General features: G+C 38.7%; 1 long non-coding RNA gene across 1 annotated transcript in view; it reads left to right on the top strand.

Moving 5' to 3' along the window:
- LOC135232464 (uncharacterized) overlaps positions 1 to 16,900 on the top strand; it is a 19,299-nt gene extending 2,399 nt beyond the window's left edge. Inside the window, exons 2-3 of the long non-coding RNA XR_010323069.1 lie at positions 84 to 212; positions 13,336 to 16,900. This is a non-coding gene — a long non-coding RNA (uncharacterized LOC135232464). The remainder of the gene's footprint in view (positions 1 to 83; positions 213 to 13,335) is intronic.

Below are 16,900 nucleotides of genomic sequence, written 5' to 3'. Positions count from 1 at the left end.
ATGATCATGACAGATTTGAGGAGTTTTGGTCAGGTATTTTGGATGGTGTCCTTCAACTGAGATTTGTCTGATGTTTTTGTCAGGATTAGACTGGGATCTGTGTTTTTGGAGAAGGCCCACAGAGGCAAAGTGCCATTTTCATCATATATCAAGGATACAGACTGTCAACCTGACTTTTCACTGCTGAAGTTAGCCCTGATCACCTGGCTGAGGTATGTTTGTCAGATTTCTCCACTGAAAAGTTATTCATCTCATCCCCTGCCATTGTATACTCTTTGGAAGGAAGACATTCGAAGCCCACACTTAAAGAGTGGGAATTTAGGGTCCCCCCGTCCTTGAGGGAGGAGTATTTACATATATTATTTGGAATTCTTGGGAGATTTATCTATTCTCCTTTTCTTAAGCATCAGTTTCCTTGTTTGTAAAAGGGACTAATAATATATACTTTAAAAAGTTACTATGAAGATTAAATGAGATAATGAATGTTCTTGGCACATAGTAGATACCCATATTTAATTCTTTTTGAAAAAATAAGTGCTATATGAGGGTACAAACAAAATGTAATGGTGAGAGATTGTTTCCATTGAGATTGAATTAAAGAAGACCTCATGGAGGAGGTGGTATTTGAATCCAGCCTTTAATGATGAGTTGAATTAATAGGGATAAAGAAGTAAATCAATATAGCCTGGGTAAAACTGAGGAGGTAGGAAAGATAATCGTAGTTCCACAAAAGTAATTTTGTTTAAACCAAAGTGAGTAACAGAGTCATTTGTTCATTCAGTCATTCAAGAAACATTTGCATTGCCCTCTGTGTACTGGGAGATGTGCTTCTGAGCCCACAAGAGAGACCTTACTTAGTCTTAGGGTCATGGAAGACCTCCTCAAAGATCTCACATACATTTAAGTGAAGGCTAAAGGATTAGTAGAAGTGAACCAGAGGAAGTTGGGACTGAGGATGTGAACAGTGTTTCAAGTAGGGAAAAGAGCCAATGGAAAGGTGAAGTAAGGGAGTAGGATCAGTTTCAGGAACTGAAAAACAGTTAGCACAAGGTTGGAGCAGAAGAGTTACAAGAGATAAATAAAGACTGGTTAATAAGGGGGCCTGCTAACCACACAGAGAGTTTCCAGGTTAGCCTGACGGCACTGGGAAGCCACAGATAGCTTTATGCAGGGAAATGATAGGAAGATTCTTTTTTATATCCTTTCTGGTTGTGTTGAGGATGGACTGGAGGCAGCAAGAGGTGTCTGCAGTGATCCAGTCAAGCGATGATTGTGGTCTGAGCCACCACAGTGGTGTAGAGATGGACAGAACTGGATAGAATTGAGAAATTTAGGAGATAGAATCGGCAAGCGTTGGTGACCTCTTCCATGTCAGGAGTGAGGGAGAAGAAGGAGTCAAGGATGACATCAGGTTCCTGGCTTAATGAACTGGGTAGATACTCTTGTTGTTAACTGATATTGGGAGCACAGGAAGAACACATTTAAATAGGAAGAGAAACAGTCAGTTTTGAATTTTTAGGGATTGGTTTTGGTTGTGAAGGCAATGGAGGAGTTGAAAATGACAGTAAAGTTTCAAGCCTTGGTGACTGGGAGAAAATAAGGACGTAAAGAGGAAAGGCTGAGGTTAGGCAGAAGTGGAGGTGGGCAAGAGGAAGAGAAGGAAAATATGTTTTGGTTTAAAAAATAACAACAACAACAAAACAAAGCCCACAAGTTACAGCCATTCTTGGTTTTTAAATGGCTAGTGAACACACTGCAGCTCCTATTTCACAGGGGAACCTGATTGTATATGCTTGTGTGTGTGTTTATACACACACATATCTTAGTTTTTAAGAGTAATTGTTTCTTCTGATTTTGAAAATACTATCAGCACATTGTAGAAAATTCAGAAAAATCCATAAAACACAAAGACATAAAAATTACCCATAATTCCAACTACCTGGAGTAACCATTTTTAATATTTTAGTTTCTTCAAGCCTTTTTTCCTGTGTATGTATAGGAAATGGTATATTCTATGTATGTGGTATATTCACACACACACACACACAATATTGGCATTACACTGTATATTTTGTATTGCAATGTGTTTTTTAGTCAATGCACCCCAAACATTCTCTGAGTCTTCATTTGTCTACAAGATTTAAAAAAGTTCTTTATAAAATATTTTAGGCATACAGAAAGTTATAAATAATAATATAACAAACACCCACATTCTTCTCACACAGCTTTATCAAATCTTAATGTTTTACCATATCTGCTTCAAATTTCCTTTTGAAGAAATTAACATTTCTTTAACTATGACAGCCCTTACATATCCCTTCCTAATCTTATTCCCTTCTCTCCTTCCTTCTCTACTTCTCTAGTTCAAATTCTCTCAAGAAGAATTTGGTTTTTATTTTTCCTATGCATTTAAAATGATAAATGTATTCATTGTTATATAGCACACATGCAAAAAGGGACCCAAATCATAAGGATACATTTTGGTGAATTTTCATGATTCAGATAAAGAGATAGAACAGTGCCAGAACCCCAGAAGCCCTCTTGTGCCTTTCCCAGTCACTATCCACTATCCCCAAAGGTAACTACTAGGTAACTAATAGCATAGATTAGTTTTACCTATATTTAAACTTTACATAAATGGAATCATACAACATGTTCTTTTGTGTCTGTCTTCTTTCATTCTTGTTTGTGAGACTTAGTCACATTGTTACACATACCAGTAGTTTTTCTTTTTCACTGCTGTAAGGATGATGTATGCTTGGGTTGTTTTCAGCGTTTGGCTCTTACGAATAAAGCTTCTACGAATATTTGTGTACACATCTTTTGTGTACTCAATTTTGATGCACATGTACATGCATTTCTAATGGATATTGTCTTAGTCATCTAGTGTTGCTGTAATAGAAATACAAGTGGATAGCTCTAACAAACAGAAATTTCTTCTCTCACAGTTAGGAGGCTAGAAGTTCAAATTCAGGGCGTTAGCTCCAGGGGAAGGCTTTCTCTCTCTGTTGATTCTGCAGGAAGGTCCTTGTCATCAATCTTCCCCTGGTCTAGGAGCTTCTTAGTGCAGGGACCCCAGGTCCAAAAGACACACTCCACTTCTGGTGCTTCTTTCTTGGTGGTGTGAGGTCCCTCTCCTCTCTGCTTGATTCTCTCTTTTATATCTCAAAAGATATTGACTCAAGATACCGTCTAATCCTCTAGATTGCATCCTGCCTAATAACTGCCTCTAATCCTGCCTCACTAACATCATAGAGATTAGGATTTACAACACATAAGGATAATCACATCAGATCCCAAAATGGTAGATAACCACACAATACCAGGAATCATGGACTAGCCAAGTTGACACATTTTCGGGGGACACAATTCATAACAGGCATGTACCTAGGAGCAGAATTGCTGAGCCATAGGAAAAAAAAAATTTTTTTATGTATATATTCAGCTTTAGTAAAAAAAAAAAAAATTTTTTTTTCTTTAGTAGTTAGCATCAATCAGTTTTCCAAAGTGATCTAACATAGCAATATATGAGAGTTCTGGTTTCCCCATTTCCTTGTCAACTCTTGATATTATAAGTCTTTTAAATTTCAGCTACGGTTCTACTCTGTCCCGTAGGGTCGCTATGAGTCAGAATCGACTCGACAGCACTGGGTAGTGTGTATGTAATGGTATCTCATGGTGGTTTTAATTTGCGTTTCCTTGATGTGAAGTTGAGCGTCTTTTCATATGTCTATTGGATATAGTCTTGCCTGATCAAGTCCTTAGCCTATTTTTTCATATGGTTGTCTTTTTCTTATAAATTTGTAGGAGCTCTTTGTATATTCTGAATATGATTCCTTTGTTAGAGAAATTTACTGCAAATATTCTCTCCTACTCTGTGTCCGAAGATATAGGTTTGGAGTTCTACTGATGTATAGAGATAGCAGATATCAATGGCAAGGTTTAGAGTTTGTGGAGGAAGAAGAACAGAGAGTGTACACAGAGACTTGGTACTCTACTTCACACCTATATGTAGTACTTAAACCAAACCAAACCTGTTGCCGTCGAGTCGATTTCGACTCATAGCAACCCTATAGGACAGAGTAGGACTGCCCCATAGAGTTTCCAGGGAGTTCCAGGTGGATTCGAACTGCCAACCTTTTGGTTAGCAGCCATAAATGGGCCTAAGGAACAGCGGGCTAAGGAGGAATGGGATCCTGGATCCTATGTGCATGTATGTTTGCCGCAGGAGGGGAATGGAGAGGGCTAGGTGGTGTTGGTCTGTGCCAGAAAGCACCTCATGGTGCCATGACCACTGGGCAGAGCTAGGTCAGACCAATACCTTTCCCCCTCCCTAGTTGCTTAGATCTTTGTGTGTTTTGGCCCTTACAATCAATAGCTGTACTCTCGTTGCTATCTGTTCAGGTTCATGGGAATTGAACTTGGTCTTTATTTTAGGATTCCTCTGGCCATGTCCTCTGCCCTTGTCAGCACTTTACACAGTAGACCAAACTTCAGCACCACCCGAAAACCATTCCTTTTCCTTTTGGCCATATAGCCGTTGTCGTTGTTAGCTGCCTTAGAGTCTGCCTGACTCATGGCAACCCCATGCACAATGGAAACTATATGCTGCCCATGATCAGTTGCAGATCGGACCGTTGTGATCCACAGGATTTTCATTTGCTGATTTTTGGAAGTAGATTGCCAGGCCTTTCTCCCTAGTTGGATGTAGTGTTGAAAACCAGTTGCTGTCTAGTCGATTCTGACTTATGGTAACCCCTGGAGTGTCAGAGTAGAGCTACACTCCATAGAGTTTTCAGTGGCTCATTTTTCAGAAGTAGATCGCCAGGCCTTTATTGCAAAGTTAAACTGGAACCTGTTCAGTGTCATAGCAACACACAAGCCTCCCCTGAGGGATAAGTGGTGGCTGCACTTGAGGTACATCAGCGGGAACCGGGTCTCCCACGTGGAAGGCGAGAATTCTACCTCTGAACTATCACTGAACCACCACTGTCTGCTTCTCCCCTACCCTCATCTGTATAGTTAGGCCTTGGTTTCATCAAGCCCTTGGGAGCCCTTAGGAACCCTGGTGGTACAGTAGTTAAAGCACTTGGCTCCTAAGCGAAAGGTTGGTGGTTGGAACCTACCCTCTATGTGGAAGAAAGATGTGGCAGCCTGCTTCTGTAAAGGTGTACAGCCTTGGAAACCCTATGGGGCAGTTCTACCCTATAGGGTCACTGTAAGTCGGAATCAACTCCAAGGCAGTGGGTTTGGAAGCCCTTGGTTTGCATCTCAAAAGAGGGTGTTTTGTGTGATTTATTTGCAGCTTGTTCCTTTAGGAAAGAAGGGATTGTGCAAACTATTTGTGCACAGCGTCCACCCAAGTAGTTTTCCTGCTTTTGTAGGTAGAATCTCAGTGACAAGATTTTTCTTTGTTTCAATTGTAACTGAGATGTCAGCCAGGATTACCCTCTCTTTTGAGGTTAAATTGATTCTCACCCTTTAACCTACACTCAATGGAAAGCCCAGTACTGTTCCAGTGCTGTGAATTATGAGATTGGGGAGGAGCTTAATTTCCTAACACCATTCTTGGCTTAGAGTCCCTGGCCCTTGCTGAACCCTCAATTTACCTCTCTCAGCTGTTCTTTCTTCTAGTTTTCTCCAACCTAAATGTGGAATCCTTTATTCCCCTGAAAACCTTTCACAGGATACATTTGTGTGAATAGCAGACTTTACTGAAGCTTTGGGGGTAATGTAAGAAGTAGAAATATATCTACATAAACAACTTAAAATTGAATATTTAGACATCCCAGTTCTTTAAAATATTCTTAGAAACCCTTCAACCGGCCACAATATTTCCCCCCTTTTTAAAATTTTATTGTGTTCTAGGTAAAAGTTTACAACACAAATTAGTTTCACGTTCAAAAATTTACACACAAATTGTTTTGTGACATTGGTTGCAATCCCTGAAATGTGTCAGCATTCTCCCCCTTTCCCTTTCCACCTGGGTTCTCTGTGTCCATTTGTCCAGTTTTCCTGTCCTTTCCTGCCTTCTCGTCTTTGCTTTTGAATCCACGATATTTTTTGACATTCCCTCAGGACTCCCTCCTACATCTCTCTATTCTCATTGCATTATCGTGCCAAGCAATTTCTTCACACCCATAACTTCTAGGAACTTATGTTTGCATTATCCAAAGGCTTATTGTTATAGGAGACAAAACCCTTAAAATAACCTCTTTATGGGTCCTTAGGACTTCTGAACCCAATCCTGACTGGATGTATCTTTTTTTGTGACATAAAAGAAATTAAGAGACCATTGGGTTATTATTTTACTGTTTTTAAACAAGTCACTTTAAGACCTGTGTGCCTCCTTTCCCAGAAGATAGTCTACATATTGTAATAAGGAAAAAGAATATTTAATATTTACTAATTGTTAAAAGTCTTTGGTTTTGAGGTAATACTGACTTGCTTTTTATCTTTCTGTTAAAGAGTAGTGTCTCAAATGAAGTGGGAGAATTAAAAGCATAAGTCACAAAAAAAAAATTGCCTCAGTTTTTCCTCAGGAGAGGCTATAAAAGGCATGAGAACATCTGACACCTTCTCTGTTGCCTGCTTGCCCCACCCCCTCCAGCATGGAATAATAGGCCACTAGCCTGCAGGGGAGCCCCGGTGGCACAGTGTTTAAGAGTTTAGGCTGCTAAACGAAAGTTGCCAGTATGAATCTTTAAGGCAGTTGTTGGAAACCCTATGGTGGCAGTTCTACTCTGTCCTATAGGGTCGCTGTGAGTCAGAATCGACGCCACAGCAATGGTGGGGTGGGTAGCCTACAGCGACAAGGTTGAAAAGTGCAGGAACACCCTTTATCATATGCCTCCAAAACCAGGCAACACTAGTTTAGGGCCCAGAATGGTCTGGGCAATTGAAGAAGCCCATCTCAGTATTCCCTGGTACTCCCAGTGCCAAAGAAATGTTTGATTTTAGCAGCTGAAGAAATACGGTTAAGACTACTAGCATTTTGGCCAGAACAATTGCTTGAGGAGTGAAGGACACTAGTAGTTTAAGAGTAAATGAAAATCGTTTTTTCTGTTAATGAAGGGCAAAAAGACCATTTCTCCTCTCTCCTTAAGAGTGTTTCCTTGGAGACATAGTAAATCTGAGCCCTTACTGTAACCTTTAGAATAAAAAATCTCTCTAGGAATTAAGTCCAGGCTCCAGTTTTAACAGTATAGAGGTATCTCTAAGATTGTGGACCAAATAACCTCTAGATATGTAAATACAGACCTCAGGAATTAGCACAAGTGTCTCTCAGGATATGTACAGGAGACTCTCATGAGATACAGCCCTTTGTTTCTGGAGGAGCTATTACTCTTTCTTCTATTTTGCTACATAAATTATGTGAGAGTTTGTCCTAAGTTTGTAGTTTTTTTTAGGCTAATTTACACTCACGTAATCCATTTGTGTTTATTCAATAATACATTATGTTCTCTGTCTCTTCTATATAACACTGAAGGGGCCTTTTTTGCTGGCAGGATTGTTTTATTTCCCCAACAGGAGCAAAATAATAGCCAATTAGGAAACAAGGCAAATGATTTCAGGTGGTTTTCCTTGGCTCTTGATGGGTCTACAGATGTTACCAATACTGTTCAGTTGTTAATTTGAAAAATCAATGCTGAGTTTGAAGTGACTGAAGAATTAGCCTCGGTGAATAGTTTGCATGGAACAATTACAGGTGAAATATTTTCAAAGAATTTAAGAAAATACTAATTCAGTACAACCTGAGGTGGAATCTGGTAAGATGTGTTACAACTGATGGTGGTAAAACTGTGTTTGCAGCGGGGCTTCAAACCAGTTCTTTCCAGTTCAATCATGGCTGAGGAAGTGACACCAGAACAGACCTGATTTTGTAAAATTTGGGTGAACTGGAACCATACCTGGAACTGGAAAAATTATGGATCTAAGCCCTGCTAGAAACTTAATCTTCTTCTTAGAAAACAAGGGCTGTATATTTGTTGCATAGCAACCGAATCTCTTGCCCATTGGGTTTTGTGCAGAGTTGCAAACAGCAGTGCTGCATTCAAAGATGGCAGCAGACCACACTACTTTGAGTGTGTGCCGCCCTCCTCAGTCCTGGCAATAACTCAATCTCATGCATCAGACTCCTGAAAGGGCTCACTACGCCTCTTCCAAGTCTCCCATTCTAGGGCTTCGACCTGGTATTTTTCCATTCTGGTTATGGTTCTGGATGACCCAAATTTTTACAATTTGGGTCTCTTCCAGTTTGCTTTGTCAGCTATGACTGAACCAGGAAGAACTGGTTCGAAGCCCTGGTTTGCAGAGCAGAAAAGGGCTTAGTTTGGCAAATTTACAAAGCTTGTGAAAATGTACTGTGATTAAAGTATGTGGCTTTTCATTGATTTAAGTACCTTGCAGAAAATATTTGAATCTATCATGTTTTATTAAATTAGTGATGTCAACAATGGACTTTATTCATTCTTGTGAACTTAACCATCTTCAGTTCTGCGTGTTTTGGTCAGAAATAGAAGTTGGTTGGACAAGTGGATCTCTGAAGTTTGGCATAGCTTGGACATTTGGAACATTCTAGTTAGCATGTAATAGTAGAATTGGGAAACTGGGTTCAGTGCTTATTTTACTATTTCATTCTGTTCCTTTCTGGCAATATCCTGGGGGAGAGTGTGATAGATAAGGAGCTTTGAAATCTTGGCTAAACCGTAAGCTTTAGGGATCATCTGTGGATTCCAATTACTCAAGCTATTTCATTCTTCACAGACTTAAGCTCACAAAAACGGATTTTTATCTCTGTCTATACTTGAAGGTAAAAGTGAGTCTATGTATATTTTCTGTTAAAAAAATTCTTCAATGTTTAAACAATTTTTTAAATTGTATTTTAGGTGAAAGTTTATAGCTCAAGTTAACCACTCATATAAAATTTTATATACATATTGTCATGTGACATTAATTGCAATCCCTACAGTGTGACAACACACTTCCCCTTTCCACCCTGGGTTTCCCGTGCCCATCCAACCAACTCCTGTCTCTTATTGCCTTCTCATCATGCCTCTGGACAGGAGCCGCCCCTTTGGTCTCGTGTTATCTGATTGAACTAAGAAGCACACTCTTCACTAATATTATTTTATGTTTTATAGTCCAGTCTAATCTTTGTCTGAAGAGTGGTCTTTGGGAATGGTTTTAGTTCTGGGTTAACACAGCATCCGGGGGCCATGGTTTCAGGCGTTCCTCCATGTTTAAACAATTTTAAAGAAAAACGACTCTAAAACCTCAAAGTACATATGTACAAACAACCCCCTTCTTCATCTTAAGCATGATTATATCACTTTTCACAGTCTGTCTATCCCCAACTGTGCATTCCTTGAAAGAATGTCTTGTTCTCTTTTGTATCTATAGCACTGTGCCTGGTACTTAGATGCTCAATATATTTTTCTTGAATGCATGAACTTCTGCATTTCTTTTATGGCCTCATCTTCTAATACTTATTCATTTGTATAAGGTCCCCAAGTGGTACAAGTGGTGTGCACTTGACTACTAACCTCAAGGTTAGTAGTGGCACTGTGGAAGAAAGGCCTGGTAATCTGCTTCTGTAAACAATACAGCCAAGAAAACCCTATGGAGCAGTTCTACTGTGTAACACATGGGGTCTCCATGAGTCAGAATCAACTCAATGGCAGTGGGTTTGGTTTTCATAAGATTGCACTGTTACCCATCAATAGGTAGTAGGTAAATACTTGATAGGAATGAATAAATTGATATTTTGGAATTCATTGAATTGTTGAGCATGTTGATTTTCAGTTTTCATTATTTATTTAGTCTTCGTACAAATATCTTTTTACACAAAGTTTTCCCTCTTTGTTTGAATTACATCTCATGGAATATATTCTCACAAGTGGAATTTTATTCATTTGAAAAATATTTACTGAGTTCCAAATATACAGGCAAAGCCATGGATTGCTTTGAGTTGTATAATTTTTCTTTAATTTGACTAATTTTATAGGCTCAAAATTGTTTCTCAGCTGTCTTAGTGTGCAATTTCTTTTGTATTCGTCATAGATTAATGAGTCTTTTCTTAAATATGGAATACTACAAAGGAATTGTCTGTGAGTTGTTACCTTTACTTCTTTCATTCCTTATCCCTTTTCAGTATGTCTTTAGGCTTTGCCTTTGAAACTACCCCTTCAAAAGTCACCTGTCCTATCACTCAAGATTCTTACTTGCAAAAAGTAGAATCTACTGTAACTAATTTAAGTAGAAAAAAATTTATTGAAGAGCATTGGGAAGTTCATAGAATCTCCAAGAGGTTTGGAAGCTAAGCAGCCAAGAACAACAAGCACCCAAATCATACCATGGAGCTGTATCAGTAAAGACCTCACTACCATTGCCCTGAGCATAGACTTCACAACAAATGCCACAGAGGCCAATTACTTGTGCCAGACCATCCAGCATTGCTGATCTGAAAGCTGGAGGCCCAAACACTACTTTCCCCAGCAAATATATTCCTTAGAACACCAGTCTCCTCATGCTGCCTTCTTCTGGTTTGAAGCCTAGGGGTCGGGGAAAGGGGACAGTAGAAAGATGAGAAAATGAATTTCTAGGTTCCAGAAAGATGTGACCGATAATGTGTTTAAGAAATGCTGGGGGTTCCTAAAATGGCAGTTGTTTACCATAGCAATGATCTCAAAGTTGACAAATTCAGAGGTCTTTGCTTGGCCCTCAAAATCTCTGCAGCGTACCAAGAAGACAAATACCCTAATTAAAAAATTGTCAAAGTACTTGAATAGGCATTTCACCAAAGAAGATATGTGAATAGCTAAGAAGTACATGAAAAGTTGCTTAACATCACTAGCCATTAAACAAAACAAAACAAAACAAAAAACCCAAACCAAACCCGTTGCTGTCAAGTCAATTTCCACTCATAGCGACCCTACAGGACACAGTAGAACCTCCCCATAGGGTTTCCAAGAAACCCCTGGTGGATTTGAACTGTCAACCTTTTGGTTAGCAGCTATAGCTCTTAAGCACTATAAAAAAATGAAATACTACTAAACACAGATGATACCTAGTGTTGACAAGGATGTGGAGAAAATGGAATCCTTTTACATTGCTGGTGGGAATAAAATACGGTATAGCCGCTTTGGTAAAACAGCTTGACCATTTCTTAAGAAGTTAAACATAAGCTTACCGTATGACCCAGCATATGTCCACACAAAGACCTGTACAAGATACTGCTAGTAATCCTCCCAGAAGAAATGAAAACATATGTCCACACAAAGACCTGTACAAGAGTGTTTGTAGCAGCATTATTCTTAATAGTCCCAAACTGAAAATAACTCAAATGTCCATCAACATTTGATGCTTATGGATAAACAAAGTTCTATCCATACAACAGAATACAGTTCATCAATAAAAAGGAATGAAATGCTTATGAATACAATATGTTTGGATCTCAAAAACATTATGCTAAGTGAAAGAAGCCAGACAGAAAAGATATTGTATAGTTCCATCTATATGTAATGTCCAGAAAAGCAAATTTGTAGAGACGAGAGAGTAGATTAGTAGTTGCCCTGAGGGTGGGGTGGGACCAGGGAGTGACTGCAAATGGGCACAAGGGACCTCTTTTGAGGGTGATGGAAATATTTTAAAATTGATTGTGATGATAGTTACACAAATCATTGAATTGTACGTTTAAAATGGGTGAATTTTATGGTATATAAATTATACCTCAATAACGCTGTTAAAAATAAATCTCTGCAACATTCAACAATGTTTAGTAACCACTTCTGAAAACATTCTCATTCATTAATTCACTCATTTATTTATTTAGTCAACAAAAATTTTTTTAGTACCTTCAATGTGCTAGGTGTTGTGCACACTGAAAGGATAAAGATAAACTTATGGATAAGGATAGAGAAAACATGTCCTTTGCTATTGAGGAGCTCAGAGCCTAGAGAGTAGATAGATGTGCAGTTACTCTTCAATAAGATAAGGTTTATAACGGAAAAATGAATAAGTAGTTTGCTTATTTTCCTGTTTTTGCTTACTGTCCATTCCTTCTCTTGTTCCTCTTCTTCCTTCTGCCTCTTAGAAGTAGGTGTTCTCTACAAATTGACCTTCGTTCCCTTCTTATTCTGTAGTCTCCTGGCAACCTTATGGCTCCAACTCTCAAGCTTTTTGCAGCTTACCCTCAAATACCTGTACAGATTCTATGTTTTAACTTCCTGATTTGCTCATGCTACTTATACTTCTTTCCATCTTTGTATGCCCAGTCCTATCCATCCTTTAAGTCTTACATTATCAACTGTCTAGCGGGTATGTCTGCAAGGACATCCCACACAATCTAAAACTTAAAGTATGTGTCCAAAATAAAACTATCTTTGTTTCCAAACCTATTCCTCCTATATTTCCTGCATTTAAGCCTGGGTATGGCTTAAAAAAAAAAAAAAATTTTTTTTTTTTTTTTATGGCTTAGACATAGTCATGAAGTTCGTAGAGGGTGTTCCCCTGCAGCAAAGTCCTTACCCCAATCTCTTCCTCCTGCCCGAGGGCTCCCAAAAAGGCAGCTACAGGGCCAACTCTGTGTATTTTGGCCTTCTTCTCTTGAGATTCTTTGGTACTCTTAGTTACCTACTTTTCTTTCTTTTTTTAAAAATAATATTGTGTTTTCGGTGAGAGTTTACACGGCAAATTAGGCTCCCGTTTAACAATGTCTACAAAAATTATTCAGTGTCATTGGTTACATTTTTCACAACATGTCAACATTCTCATTAATTCCATTCTGGTTGTTCTGTTTCCAGTAATCTAGTTTCCCTGCCCACTTACCTTCTCATCTTTGCTTCTAGGGCAATTGTTGACCATTTGGTCTGATATACATAGATGATTTCTTTAAAGTAGTGCAGTACTCGTAGGTTATATTCTTTATTTTATAAGCCACTCTATTATTTAGCTAAAAGGTAACCTCAGGGGATAGTTTTGATTCAAGGGCTAAAGACTATCTTAGGGCAGTAGTCTTGGGGAGCTGTCCAGTCTCAACTAGTCCAGTAAATCTGGACTTTTTAAGAATTTGAGTTCTGTTTCACACTTTTCTCCTGCACTATTAGGATCCATCTATTGTGGCCCTGAATGGTTGCTAATGGTAGTGGGGCACCATCTAGTTCTTCTGGGCTCAGGATAGATAAGGCCATGATTCATGCAGGCCATTAGTCTTGTAGACTAGTTTCTTCTCTGATTCTTCGTTTTTCTCCTTTCTCTTTTGCTTCAGATTAGTAGAGACCAATAGTTTATTGTATACTCTTCTTGATCCCTCTCTCCCTTCTCCTTATTTCCTAGGTCACTGAAAGTCCTCTCTCTCAACTGCCTGCAGCTAAATCTAAGTATGAACTCCTTTCAAATGCTAGGGGACTTTCAAGTATTGTACTAGGATAACTAATGAAGACAGTGGGACACAGAAGCTCTGACTTTCCATCTCAGTTTTAGTTGGTTCTGAAGATACCACCTACTTTGCTGATGAGTGTAACTGGCTCTGGTCAGTACTTTGCAGGCAGAGGACCTTACTGCCTGCTTTCCTTGCACTTTACATTTTAACTGGGAAACTCAGATGCCTTGGAGCCTGCATCACAACTTCAAGACAGTGACTCTTGCTCTACATAGCCCATCTTCACCTCCTAGCTGCATTCACCCCTACTATCTGCAACGTAAGTTATAACGAACATGTATTTGGCATTTAACAACAACAACAAATTGGACATGTAGTATGTACAAGGTAATTGAAATGCATTTCATCATTTAAACCTCGAAACCATCTTATGAAGTAGGTACTATTATTACTCCCTGGGAAACTGAGGTCAAGTAACTTGCTCAAGGTCACAGAACCAGAGCTAGGACTCAAATCTAGGTGTGGTAGAGGGACTTCTAGGATGGCCCCCAATGATGCTTGTTGCATGGTGGTATTTACAATCCTGTGTAATCCCCTTCTTTTGAGTGTGGACTGGGCCTAGTGACTTGCTTCTGATGAATAGGAAACAGTAAAAATAATGGAATGTGATTAGGTTCCAAAAGACCATGATTTCTGTTGTATGAGTGGACTCTATTGCCTTCTCAGTGTGGATGCTTTGATGAAGCAAGCTGCCATGATGGACAAGCCCACATGGCTTGTTGGGCAAAAAACAGAGGCCAGCCAATAGACAATAAGGAACTGAGGCCATCAGTCCAACAGCCTTATAGCAACTGAATCCTGCCAACACTCAGGTCAGTGAGGTTGGAAGTGAATCCTTCCTCAGTCAAGCTGACACCTTGAATGCAGCCTGTGAGAGACCCTGACCCACAGAAACTGTGAGATAATAAATGTTGTTTTACCTAAACTAGCACAAACAGTGGTAGAACAACTAAATAGACCCATAACAAAAGAAAAGATTGAAAAGGTAATCAAAAAACTCCCAACAAAAAAAAGCCCTGGCCCAGACAGCTTCACTGCAGAGTTCTACCAAACTTTCAGAGAAGAGTTAACACCACTACGACTAAAGGTATTTCAGAGCATAGAAAAGGACGGAATACTCCCAAACTCATTCTATGAAGCCACCATATCCCTGATACCAAAACCAGGTAAAGACACCACAAAGAAAGAAAATTACAGACCTATATCCCTCATGAACTTAGATGGAAAAATCCTCAACAAAATTCTAGCCAATAGAATTCAACAACATATCCAAAAAATAATTAACCATGACCAAGTGGGATTTATACCAGGTATGCAGGGATGCCTCAACATTAGAAAAACAATGTAATCAAACATATAAATAAAACAAAAGACAAGAATCACATGATTTTATCCATTGATGCAGAATAAGGCATTTGATAAAGTTCAAAGTTCATGATAAAAATTCTCAGCAAAATAGGAATAGAAGGAAAATTCCTCAACATAATAAAGGGCATTTATACAAAGCCAATAGCCAACATCATCCTAAATGGAGAGAGTCTGAAAGCATTCCTCTTGAGATCGGGAACCAGACAAGGATGCCCTTTATCACCACCCTTATTCAACATTGTGCTGGAGGTCCTAGCCAGAGAAATTAGGCGAGATAAAGAAATAAAGGACATCCAGATTAGCAAGGAAGAAGTAAGTATCTCTATTTGCAGATGACATGATCTTATACACAGAAAATCCTAAAGAATCCTCAAGAACACCATTGAAACTAATAGAAGAGTTCAGCAGAGTATCAGCATACAAGATAAACATACAAAAATCGGTTGGATTCCTCTACACCAACAAAAAGAACATCAAAGAGGAAATCACCAAATCAATACCATTTATGGTAAACCCCAAGAAGATAAAATACCTTGGAATAAATCTTACCAGAGATGTAAAAGACTTATACAAAGAAAACTACAAAACACTTCTGCAAAAAACCAAAAGAGACCTACATAAGTGGAAAAACATACCTTCCTCATGGATAGGAAGACTTAACGTTGTAAAAATGTCTATTCTACCAAGAGTGATCTGGATATTTAATGCAATTCTGATCCAAATTCCAATGACATTCTTTAATGAGATGGAGAAACAAATCACCAACTTCATATGGAAGGGAAAGAGGCCCCAAATAAGTAAAGCATTACTGAAAAAGAAGGACAAAGTGGGAGGCCTCACTCTACCTGATTTTAGAACCTGTTATATTGCCACAGTAGTCAAAACAGCCTGGTACTGGTACAACAACAGATATGTAGACCAATGGAACAGAATTGAGAATCCAGATATAAATCTATCCACATATGAGCTGTTGATATTTGACAAAGGCCCTAAATCAGTTAAATGGGGAAAAGACAGTCTTTTTAACAAACGGTGCTGGCATAACTGGATATCCATCTGCAAAAAAATGAAACAAGACCCATATCTCACACCGTGCACAAAAACGAACTCAAAATGGATCAAAGACCTAAATATAAAATCTAAAACGATGAAGATCATGGAAGAAAAAATAGGGACAACGTTAGGAGCCCTAATACACGGCATAAACAGTGTATAAAAGATTACTAACAATGCAGAAGAAAAACTAGATAACTGGGAGCTCCTAAAAATCAAACACCTATGCTCATCCAAAGACTTCACCAAAAGGGTAAAAAGATTACCTACAGACTGGGAAAAAGTTTTTAGCTATGACATTTCCAATTAGCACCTGATCTCTAAAATCTACATGATACTGCAAAACCTCAACTACAAAAAGACAAATAATCCAATTAAAAAATGGGCAAAAGATATGAACAGGCACTTCACTAAAGAAGACATTCAGGTAGGTAACAGATATATGAGGAAATGCTCACAATCGTTAGCCATTAGAGAAATGCAAATCAAAACTACAATGAGATTTCATCTCACTCCAACAAGGCTGGCATTTAAACCAAAAAACACAAAATAATAAGTGTTGTTGAGGTTGTGGAGAGACTGGAACACTTATACACTGCTGGTGCGAATGTCAAATGGTACAACTACTTTGGAAATTGATTTGGCGCTTCCTTAAAAAGCTAGAAATAGAACTTCTATACTATCCAGCAATCCCCCTCCTTGGAATACATCCTAGGGAAATAAGAGTCTTTACACGAACAGATATATGCACACCCATGCTCATTGCAGCACTGTTTACAATAGCAAAAAGACGGAAGCAACCAAGGTGCCCATCAACAGATGAATGGACAAATTATGGTATATTCACACAATGGAATACCACGCATCGATAAAGAACAGTGGTGAATCTGTGACGCATTTCATAAATGGAGGAATCTGGGAAGGCATTATGCTAAGTGAAATTAGTCAGTTGCAAAAGGACAAATATTGCATAAGACCACTATTGTAAGAACTTGAGAAATAGTTTAAACAGAGAAGAAAATATTCTTTGATGGTTAA

The sequence above is a fragment of the Loxodonta africana genome, chromosome 9 (assembly GCF_030014295.1).
Source record: "Loxodonta africana isolate mLoxAfr1 chromosome 9, mLoxAfr1.hap2, whole genome shotgun sequence".
NCBI lineage: Eukaryota > Metazoa > Chordata > Mammalia > Proboscidea > Elephantidae > Loxodonta > Loxodonta africana.
The sequence above is the reverse complement of the archived record's forward strand: the minus strand, read 5'-3'. Positions and strand labels throughout refer to the sequence as shown.